General features: G+C 41.4%; 1 non-coding gene across 1 annotated transcript; it reads right to left on the bottom strand.

The window, feature by feature from the left end:
• Positions 1-8,777: 8,777 nt before the first annotated feature.
• LOC135269275 (U6 spliceosomal RNA) lies at positions 8,778-8,885 on the bottom strand. The gene has a single exon (XR_010337603.1). It is a non-coding gene; the product is annotated as a U6 spliceosomal RNA (small nuclear RNA).
• Between the last annotated feature and the right edge of the window lie 1,070 nt (positions 8,886-9,955).

Below are 9,955 nucleotides of genomic sequence, written 5' to 3'. Positions count from 1 at the left end.
TTTTAGTGCCTCTATCTCCTTCAGTTAAGCTTTTATTTTGGCTATTTCCTATCTTTTGCTAGCTTTGGGATTTGTTTACTCTTAGTTCTTAGTTATTTTTGTTGTGATGTTAGGTTGTTCATTTGAAACCTTTCAAACTTCTTGATATGGAGATTTAGTTCTATAAATTTCTCTGTTAATGCTTCTTTAGCAGTGTCTCAAAGATTCTGCTATGTTGTATTTTGTCTTCATTAGTTTCAAAGTATTTCTTGATTTCTTTTCAAATTGTATTAGTTTTCCAAAAGTCACCCAAGATGAGGTTATTTAATTTCCATGTATTTCTATGATTTTGAGTGAATCTCTTAGTCTTGATTTCTAATTTCATTGCCCCCTGGTCTGTGAGACTGTTGGTTATGATTTCAGTTTCACTGCATTTGTTGAGGAGTGTTTTACTTCTGATTATGTCACTGATTTCAGAGTAAGTGGCACGTGGCAATGAGAAGAATGCATATTTTGTTGTTTTTAAGTAGAGAATTCTATAGATATCTATCATTTGATTTACTGTTGAGTTTTGGTCTTGATTATTTTTGTTAATTTTCTGTTTCAATAATTCGTCTAATATAGTCAATGGCATGTTAAAGTCTCCCACTCGTATTGTGTGTGAGCCTAAGTCTCTTTGACAGGCTCTAACTTTCTTTATGAATCTGGTTTCTCCTGTGTTGGGTGCATATATATTTAGGACAGTTAGATCTTCTTGTTGAATTAAACCCTTCACCATTATGTAAATTTTTTTTTTACTTTTTGGATCTTTGTTGGCTTAAAGTCTATTTTGTCAGAAAGTAGGATTGCAACTCTTGCTTTTTTCTGCTTTTTGTTTACTTTGTAAGTATTTCTTCATTCTTTTATTTTGAGCCTGTGTGTGTCATTTCATGTGAGATGGGTCTCTTAAAGACAGCATACTAATTGTTCTTGGTTCTTTATCCAGCTTGCTATTCTGTGTCTTTTAATTGGGGACATTTAGCCCATTTACAGTCATTATTATTGATATGTGCGGATTTTATTCTGTCATCATGGTGTTAGATAGTTATTTTGCAGACTTTATGTGGTGGCTTTTTATTGTTAATAATCTGTTTACTGGCCAGGCATGGTGGCACACGCCTGTAATCCCAGCACTTTGGGAGGCTGAGGCAGGTGTATCATGAGGTCAGGAGGTTGAGACCATCCTGGAAAACATGGTGAAACCCTGTCTCTCTAAAAATACAAAAATTAGCTGGGCATGATGGCATGTGCCTGTAGTTCCAGCTACTCAGGAGGCTGAGGCAGGAGAATTGCTTGAACCCAGGAGGTGGAGGTTGAAGTGAGCCAAGATCACGCCACTGCACTCCAGCCTGGCAACAAAGCAAGACTCTGTTTAAAAAAAAAATTGGTTTACTTCAGTGTGTTTTTATAGTGGCTGAAAATGGTTATATTTTTCCATATTTGTTGCTTCCTTCAGAAGCTCTTATAAGGCTGGTCTGGTGGCAACAAATTTACTTACCATTTGTTTGTCTGAAAAGAATCATTTTTCTCTTTCACTTATGAAGCTTAGTTTGGTCAGATATAAAATTCTAGGTTGGAATTTTTTTGTTTAAGAATGTTTAATATTGGCCCCCAATTTCTTCTGGCTTTTAGAGTTTCTGCTGAGAAGTCCACTGTTAGACTGTTGGACTTTCCATTTTAGGTGACCTTGTCTTTCTCTCTAGCTGCCGTTAACATATTTTTCTTTCATTTCAGCCTTGGAGAACCAGATAAGTATGTGTCTTGAAGGTGATCTTCTCGTGAAGTATCTTACTGGGGTTCTCTGCATTTTCTGAAATTCAGTGTTGGCCTATATAGCTAGCTTGGGGAAGTTCTCATGGATGATAACCTGAAATATGTTTTCCAAGTTGGTTTCATTCTCCCCATCTATTTCAGGTTAATCAATCAGTCACAGAGTCAGTCGTTTTACATAATCCCCTATTTCTCAGAGGTTTAGTTCATTTCTTTTCTTTCTCTTTTTTTTTTTTTTTTTTTTGCCTGCCTTATTTCAAAAAGGCAATTTTCAAGCTCTGAGATTCTTTCCTCTACTTGGTCTATTCTACTATTAATAGTTGTGATTGCAGTATGAAATTCTTGTAGTATGTTTTTCAACTCTATCAGATTGGTTAAGTTTTTCTCTATACTGGCTATTTTGTCTGTTAACTCCTGCAATGTTTCATCATGATTTTCAGCTTTTTTGCATTGAGGTACAATGTACTCATGTAGCTCAGTGAACTTTGTTCCTATCCATATTCTGAATTCTGCTTCTGTCATTTCAGCCATTTCCCCTTCAGTCTTGTTTCGAACCCTTGCTGGAGAGGTGACACGATTATTTGGAGGAGAGAAAATATTCTGGCTTTTTGAGTTTTCAGTGTTTTTTCACTGCTTTTTTCTAATTTTTGCGGGTTTATGTACCTTCAGTCTTTGAGGCTCTTGACCATTGGATGGGTTCTTTTAATCTCATTTGACGATCTTAAGGATTTGATTGTGTTTAAGGTGGATTCAGCCAACTGGCTTCATTTCTGGAAGATTTTAGGGGACCAACATTCAGCTCCCAACTCCTGGACTATGTGCTCTAGCTCTGGGGAACTTGTATTGGGCCCCGACTTTGTTCTCTGGTTCCTCAAGGTTTGGAGTCTAATACACCAGGGAGACCAAGGTGTGGTGGCTGTAGCTGAGTGCTAACAGATGCAGGGGTGTCTGTCTCTCTGCGTTTATTCACCACAGTGACAGAGGTAAGGCAGTTGGGGGAGACAGGGACTCTGCTGGAGACTGTGTTTGCTGTTGCACTGTAGGTAGTGTTGGTTTGGGGTAGGGTGCTCATTAGCACAGGTCTGGGTGCTTTCTCTCTGTCCTGCAAGCAGTAACGATCACTCAGAATGTTCTCTGTGCAGTAACACAAGAGAGGGGCACTGGTGGGGGCCTGGCTTACTAGCTCTATGCCTGCCAAGCCTCTATCTGTAATGGCAGTTGGCAAGGGTCAGGGCATACTGCATTCATGTGTGCTGACAAAGCATGTAAAAGAAAACCTACCTGTGCAGACACACACCAGCAAAGTAATGTGAGGAGTTACTGTGTGCTGGACAGAAGCTGCAGTATAGGGAGAAAAATGTGCTGGCTAGTGCACAGCCGTAGGAGCCACCTCACTGGAGTTCTCCAGCAGTCAGGCACAGTCCTTCCGTGCAGAACTATGGTGTGGGCCCCTAGGACACCTGAGACTGCCTTGTGATAATCAGTCATGACAAGGCAAAGGCCAGCAGACCAAAGAGTGCTCATGTCAAACCAGCCCTGTCTGATTTGCAAGATTGCTCTGTAGGGATCAGGTCTAGCAATTCCCCTAGGGCTAAAGAGACTTATGGGAGCAACTCGAGCTTAGATGGATGACTATCCCCAGTCATGCTTCACTACAGACGCTGCTACACCAAACCCTCTGGGCTCCATATCAGCTGGCTTGCTATTCCACCACTTTGCTTATCTCCTGGGGGCTCCATCCCCAGAGAGATGTGAGTCAGCAATTGCTTAGTGTAATCAGCCCAGGATGGCGGGTCTGTGCTGTGGGCCCAAGCCAGGATTTCCATGTCTGTTGACAAGCAGTATGAGTATGTGGGACTTGTGGGAGATGTACTGGCCTCCTGTCTTTGGGTCAACTGCAGCTTGTTGATGGTGTGGATAAAGCACTTAGAGTCTTTGCTCCGCTATTAGTTCAAGGACAGCAAGGGCAGTTCCACTGCAGAAGCAGTGGCACAGAGGCTTTCTGTTGCCCCTGGAGGCTCTGTCCACAGAGTTGCTGAGTTTCTACTGGTTCATAGCTCTGGAAGAGGGGAGGGTGGCTAGATGCTCAGGCATGGAGGATGTGACCAGTGAAAAGAAATGGGACCAAGCACCCATGTAACAGTGTGGCCACTTTTCTGTTGAGCTGCTGCAGTATTCTAGGGGACTACTCCAGTCCCTATTCACTTTGGATTTTCCAGTACCTAGAGGCATCACCAGTGAAGGTTGTGAAACAGCAAAAATGGCAGCTTGCCCCTTCCTTTAGGAGCTCCATCCCAGGGAAGTACAGGCCTGTTTCTGGCCTGAACAGACCTGTAGGAGATAGTTGAAAATCCCAGATGGGAGGCCTTGCTCCATGAGGAGGAACACGAATGGAGACCCACTTAGAAAAGCAGTCTGGCCACATTTTCGTAGGGCCTTTGTGCTGTGTTGGGGTACTGCTTCCACCCACACTCAGCTTAGGCTGTCCAAAGCCTGAAGACTAGAACAGCTAAGTCACCCAAACAGCAAAAAATGGCAGCCTGCTCCTCCCTCTGGGAGCTCTGTCCCAGGGAGTTTTCAAATATCTGTCAGTCAGAGTCCAGTGTGGGTGGTTGGAGGCCCCAGTTCTGAGGTCCCACCCAATGAGAAGGAACGTGATCAAGGACACACTTAAAGAAGTAGTCTGGCCATGTTTTCGTATAGCAGCTGTGCTGTATTAGGGGATTCTTTCTGTTCCCCGTCAGTTTGGACTCCCCAAAGCCTGAAAGATGTAGCAGCTAAGTCGCCCAAACAGCAGAGATGGCAACCCACCCTTCCCCACAGGAGATCCATCTCAGGGAGGTACAAGGCTGCTACCCATGGCTGGCTGGAATTCCAAGCCAGTAGGTCTTATTTTGTAAGGCACCATGGAAGTAGGGACCATAGACCATTGCTGCTCGGCCCTCTAGATTCAGCCTCTTTCTTAGGGGTATGTATGGGAGTCTAACTTTTCCCTTAGCCCAGAGTTGCAGCTATTTTTGCCAGGAAGCCTAGAAAGCCAGAGTATATAAGGCTCTTGGATCTCCACACTTACCTGGGTGGGTGCTCTTCTGAGACTCATCGTAGCTCTTTGTGTCAGACTAAAGGCCCTGGTGGAGTGCGTTCATGGAGCGGGGGTCTCCTGACCCAAGGGTTGCAAAGATCAGTGGAAAAAGTTTGAGTTACCAAGCTTTGCACATTCACACACCACTTCCCTGGATGGAGGAGGTTCCTTTGGCTCTGTGTTACTCTCAGGTGGGCCATCATCCTGCCTTGCTTTTCTCTGTTACCTGTACGTGGAGTTGTTTCCTTAATTAGTCCCAGTGCTAGTACCTGGATGTTTCAGTTGAAGTTGCCATATTTACTCGCACTTTCTGTTCCTTTTCATGAGAGCCAGGCACATTAACTTCTTCAAATCACCCATCTTGCAAGTGTGTGTGTGTGTGTTTCGGTCCATTAAATATGCCATGCCATTCTCTCTAGGCCTATAAGGTTTCCACTGAAAAGTCTGCTGCTATATGTATTGGAACTCCATTGTATGTCATTTGTTTCTTTTTTCGTGTTGCTTTTAGGATCCTTTCTTTATTTGACTTTTGGGAATGTGATTATTAAATGTCTTGAGGTAATCTACTTTGGGATAAATCTGCTTTGTGTTCTATAACCGTCTTGTACTTGAATGTCAATATTTTTCTCTAGGTTTGAAAAGTCCTCTAATATTATGCCTTTCAATAATCTTTCTACATCTATCTCTTTCTCTGCCTCATCTTTAAGTTCAATAACTCTTACATTTACATTTTAAGGCTATTTTCTAGACCTTGTAAGCATGCTTCCATGTTTTTTTTTCTTTTGTCTTTTTTGACTCTGTATTTCAAATAGCCTATCTTCAAGCTCACTAATTCTTTTTTCTGCTTGATTAATTCTGCTACTAAGAGGTTCTGATGCATTCTTCAGTATGTCAGTTGCAATTTGTAAGTCAAATATTTCTGCTTGGTTTTTAAAAGTTATTTTAGTCTCTTTGTTAAGTGTATCTGATAAAATTTGGAATTCCTTCTCTACGTTCTATTCAATTTATCTGAATTTTCTCAACATAGTTTTTTGTTTATTTTCTGTCTGAAAGGTCACACATCTCTCTCTCTCTTTAGGATTGGTTCTTGGTGCCTTATTCAGTTCATTTGGTGGGGTCATGTTTTCCTGGATGGAAATGGCCTTATTGATGCCACTAAGTGTTCATCAATATCCTGAAATTGAAGAGTTAGGTATTTATTATAGTCTTTATAATCTAGACTTCTTTATGCCAGTCTTTCTTTGGAAGGCTTTCCAAGTATTTGAAGGGATTTCGGCCCCAAGCTCAATAATACTGTGGTTTCCGCAAACTTGTAGAACTCCCTTGATTACTTTAGATAAGATACTGAAGAATTCTCTGCATTACCAGACAGAGAGTCTTGTCCTTTATCATTACTTTCTCCCAAAAATATGAAGTCTCTCTCTTTACTGACCTACCTGAAAATGGGGGTGTGGTGATGTGAGCACACTTTTGGCCACCACCCTGGGATTTTGCTGGGTCAGACCTGAAGCCATCAAAACACTAGGCCTTGCTCAACAATGTTTCCTTCAGGCTGGCAAGTTTACTGAGGTCCCAGGTATGTCCAGAGATGCTGTCTAGGAGTCAAAATCCTTAACAATTTACCTAATATTTTATTCTACTGCATCTAAGCTGGTACAAATCACAATACGAAGACCTTCCCACTCTTTCCTCCAATTACCATAGGCAGAGGTGCCTCTTCCTGTGGCCACCACAACCACTGGTCCTCGGGGGGTTCTGCCAGGCCACCACAGATGTTCACTTAAAACTCAAGTGTCCTTTTGACACTTTGTGGTGAATGCTTCCAGGCCTGGGACTCACCCTTTAGGGCAGTGGGCTCCCCTTTGGCCCAGAGGAGGTCAAGAAATGCCATCTGCAAGGCCGGTCGCCTTGCCAGAAGCTCGGACACGCTCCCCTCCCCCACCCCACCCCACCCCCGCCTAGAAACCACGTCACCACTCCACGCCCATTTCTGCACTCAGCACGCATATCTGCACTCAACACTAGCCTCTGCACTCAGCACCTAGCCAACCATTGAAGAACCCCGCCAAAATTTAAAAGAAACCCCACCAGAACCTGCCCAATAGCATTTTGCCCCGTCCAGGTCCCACTCCCCATGGGTGGCCCGCTCACCGGAAATTCCGCCTACCTGCCAATGGCAGCTTGCCCCCGTCCACGTCCTGCTTCCCCACAACCAATCAGAACGCCTCCACTCCCTATAAAACCCCACGTCTGAGAGGAGCCGAGCGCAACTTCTCCGGCCCCTCCTGTCGGACCGCAGAACCTCGCCCAGGAGCTGATTAAATTTCTTCATTCCAATAACTGGCCTCAGTTGCCTCATTTAAACCTTACACCATCCTAGAGTGATGTCCTAGAATTGGAAACCCCGGGAGCATTCTTGCTGCTCTACCTCACTGTGGTTGAGCTGATACTTGATTTTTGTTTTCTGTGATGGTGCTGTTTTGTGTGCAGATAGTTGCTAACAGTTGGTGTTCCATCGGGGGGATGAACGATGAAGTCTTCTCTTCCACTATTTTGCTCCAGCCCATCTACTTGGTTATTTTTAATTTCACAAATATTTTTTTAAAAATAAATAGGACTACCATAAGCTCACGAACAAATCCCTGCTCTAAGTTTATTAGTGTTTCCTACACATAAGATTGAAACTTGAGTTTTTTTATTTTGTTTTAATTTTACAAACAGGCAGTACTTTATAATTTCGAAAATAAAAATTACGTAAAAGAGTGGCTACATAAAGAGTCTTGCTTTCACTGTATTCCTACCTATTCTCCCCACATTATAGCTCAGGTGTTGTCAAAGTCTTTCTATAAAGGGCAAGAAGTAAATGTATTAGGCTTTCAAGTCATATGTTCTCTGTTGCAGTTATTCAGTTTTGCTGTTATAGTGCAAAAGCAGCCATAGACAATATGCAATCAAATGGGTATGGCTGTGTTCCAATAAAACTTTATAAAAACAGGCATTGAAGTCATGATTGTGAAAAAAAAAAAATACAAGCAGCAGGCCTGCTGGCCATCATTTTCTATCTTTGATGTAGGTGATATATTTTATCAGTTGATCTCTTATCTCAGGCTGATATAGTAAATTACCATAGACTGGGTGTCTTAAACAACAAATATTTATTTCTCATAGTTCTGGAGGCTGAAATATTCAAGATCAGAGCCCCAGCCTAATTGGGTACTGATGAGGACTCTCTTCCAGGTGGTGGGCAGCTGATTTTTCTTTCTACTATATCCTCCCATGGGGAAAAGAGAGCCAGATATCTCTCTGGCCTCTTATAAAGGCACTAATCCCATTCATGAGGACTCTTCTCTCATGATCTAGTTACCTCCCAAAGGCCCCATTTGCAGTTACCATCTAGGGTTAGATCTCAACATATGAAATTTTAGAAGGCACAAACATTCAGTACCTAACAGTTTGTTTTCATGCAAATACAAGACTGACTATACATTCTCATACCGTATTTCTTATTCGAAAGTTAAGCTATATCACTGTTCTATACCCTTAAACAGTATACATTATACTGTATGTTTTGGATATCTTTCTATACAATACATAGAGAGCATTCTCTTTTTTTTTAGGTCTGTATTCTACTCCATTATATGAATATAAAATGGTTGATTTAAACAATTTTATGTTGATAGATTTTTAAATTTTCCTAACATTTTACAATTAAAAACAACACCTGGTGAAAACTTTGGAAATAAATTATTCATATGTGTGTAGGTGTATCTGAGGGACAGATTTCAGAACTTGAGATTGCTGAATCAAGGGGTAAACACGTTTGCAATTTTGGAAGCTATTACTAGATTAACCTTTATGGGGTTTTACCATTTTCACTTTCAGTACAATACGTGGAAGTATGTGTTTCAAATTTATAGAATATATCCATGAATTAATGTGTCATCTTTGCACAGAGGCCATGGTAATCTTCTATAAATTATTCCAATTACAGTATATATGCTGCTGAAGTGAGCACCATGAAGTAATTTTTTAATTTAATAATGGATGAATGCTTTTGAATGGCATGCAGCCAAAGACAGCACATACTATAAAATTCCTTTTTTCCATTAAGCCTGGAGCAGACACAGAGAAAAGGTTTTGCTGGAGAGCTGCAGCCATTTTTTTTCTAGAGTGTTAATTGGAGGGGAGCCACTTCACATTAAGTTCCAGCAACACATGTATCTGTGCACTATCTAACAGGGACACAAGTGGTCAGAGAGTTGGAAAAATTTCATAAAGGTCTGACATTTGAGCAATTGTGCACAAAGAGTTCTCTGATGATTGTATATCAGCCTTAATGTAAGAAAGTGGCTTGCCCACTAATGAACCAACATGGACTGTGGTAAAATTCAGTAGAGGACAAGCAATGATGTAGAGTTAATTGATAAAAGAGGAAAACTTGATGGAACAAAAAGGAATAATTAAAAATAAAAAAGACAATGTTTATTTAGCAGATTTACATGAGCTAAGCATTTTATCAAAGTGTGTGTGTGTGTGTGTGTGTGTGTGTGTGTAGTATATACAGATGCTCCTTTCTTATGATGAGGTTACATTCAAATAAACTAATTGTAAATTGAAAATATCATCAGTCAAAAATGTATTTGATAGACCTAACTTACTGAAAACCATAGCTTAGCTTAGTCTGTGAAATAGTTAGGCTTTGTGTCTCCAGCCAAATCTCATCTTAAATTGTAATTCCCATGATCCCCAGGTGTCATGGGAGAGACCAGGTGAAGGTGATTGAATCATGGCGGCAGTTTCCCCTATGCTGTTCTCATAATAGTGAGTGAGTTCTCATGAGATCTAATGGTTTAATAAGGGACCCTTTTTCCATACACTCAGCAGCACTACTCCTTCCTGCCGCCTTGTGAAGAAGGTGCCTTGCTTCCTCTTCAACTTCCGCCATGATTGTAAGGTTCCAGAGGCCTCCCCAGTCATGCTGAACTGTGAGTCAGTTAAACCTCTTTCCTTTATAAATTACCCAGTCTTGGGCAGTTCTTTATAACAGTATGAAATGGGACTAACACAGTCTGCTTATTTATATTT

Source organism: Aotus nancymaae, unplaced genomic scaffold (assembly GCF_030222135.1).
Source record: "Aotus nancymaae isolate 86718 unplaced genomic scaffold, 86718_ANA_hifiasm-v0.15.2.pri h1tg000004l, whole genome shotgun sequence".
Taxonomy (NCBI): Eukaryota; Metazoa; Chordata; class Mammalia; order Primates; family Aotidae; genus Aotus; species Aotus nancymaae.
Note: the sequence above shows the minus strand (reverse complement) of the source record. Positions and strands in the feature narration are given on the sequence as shown.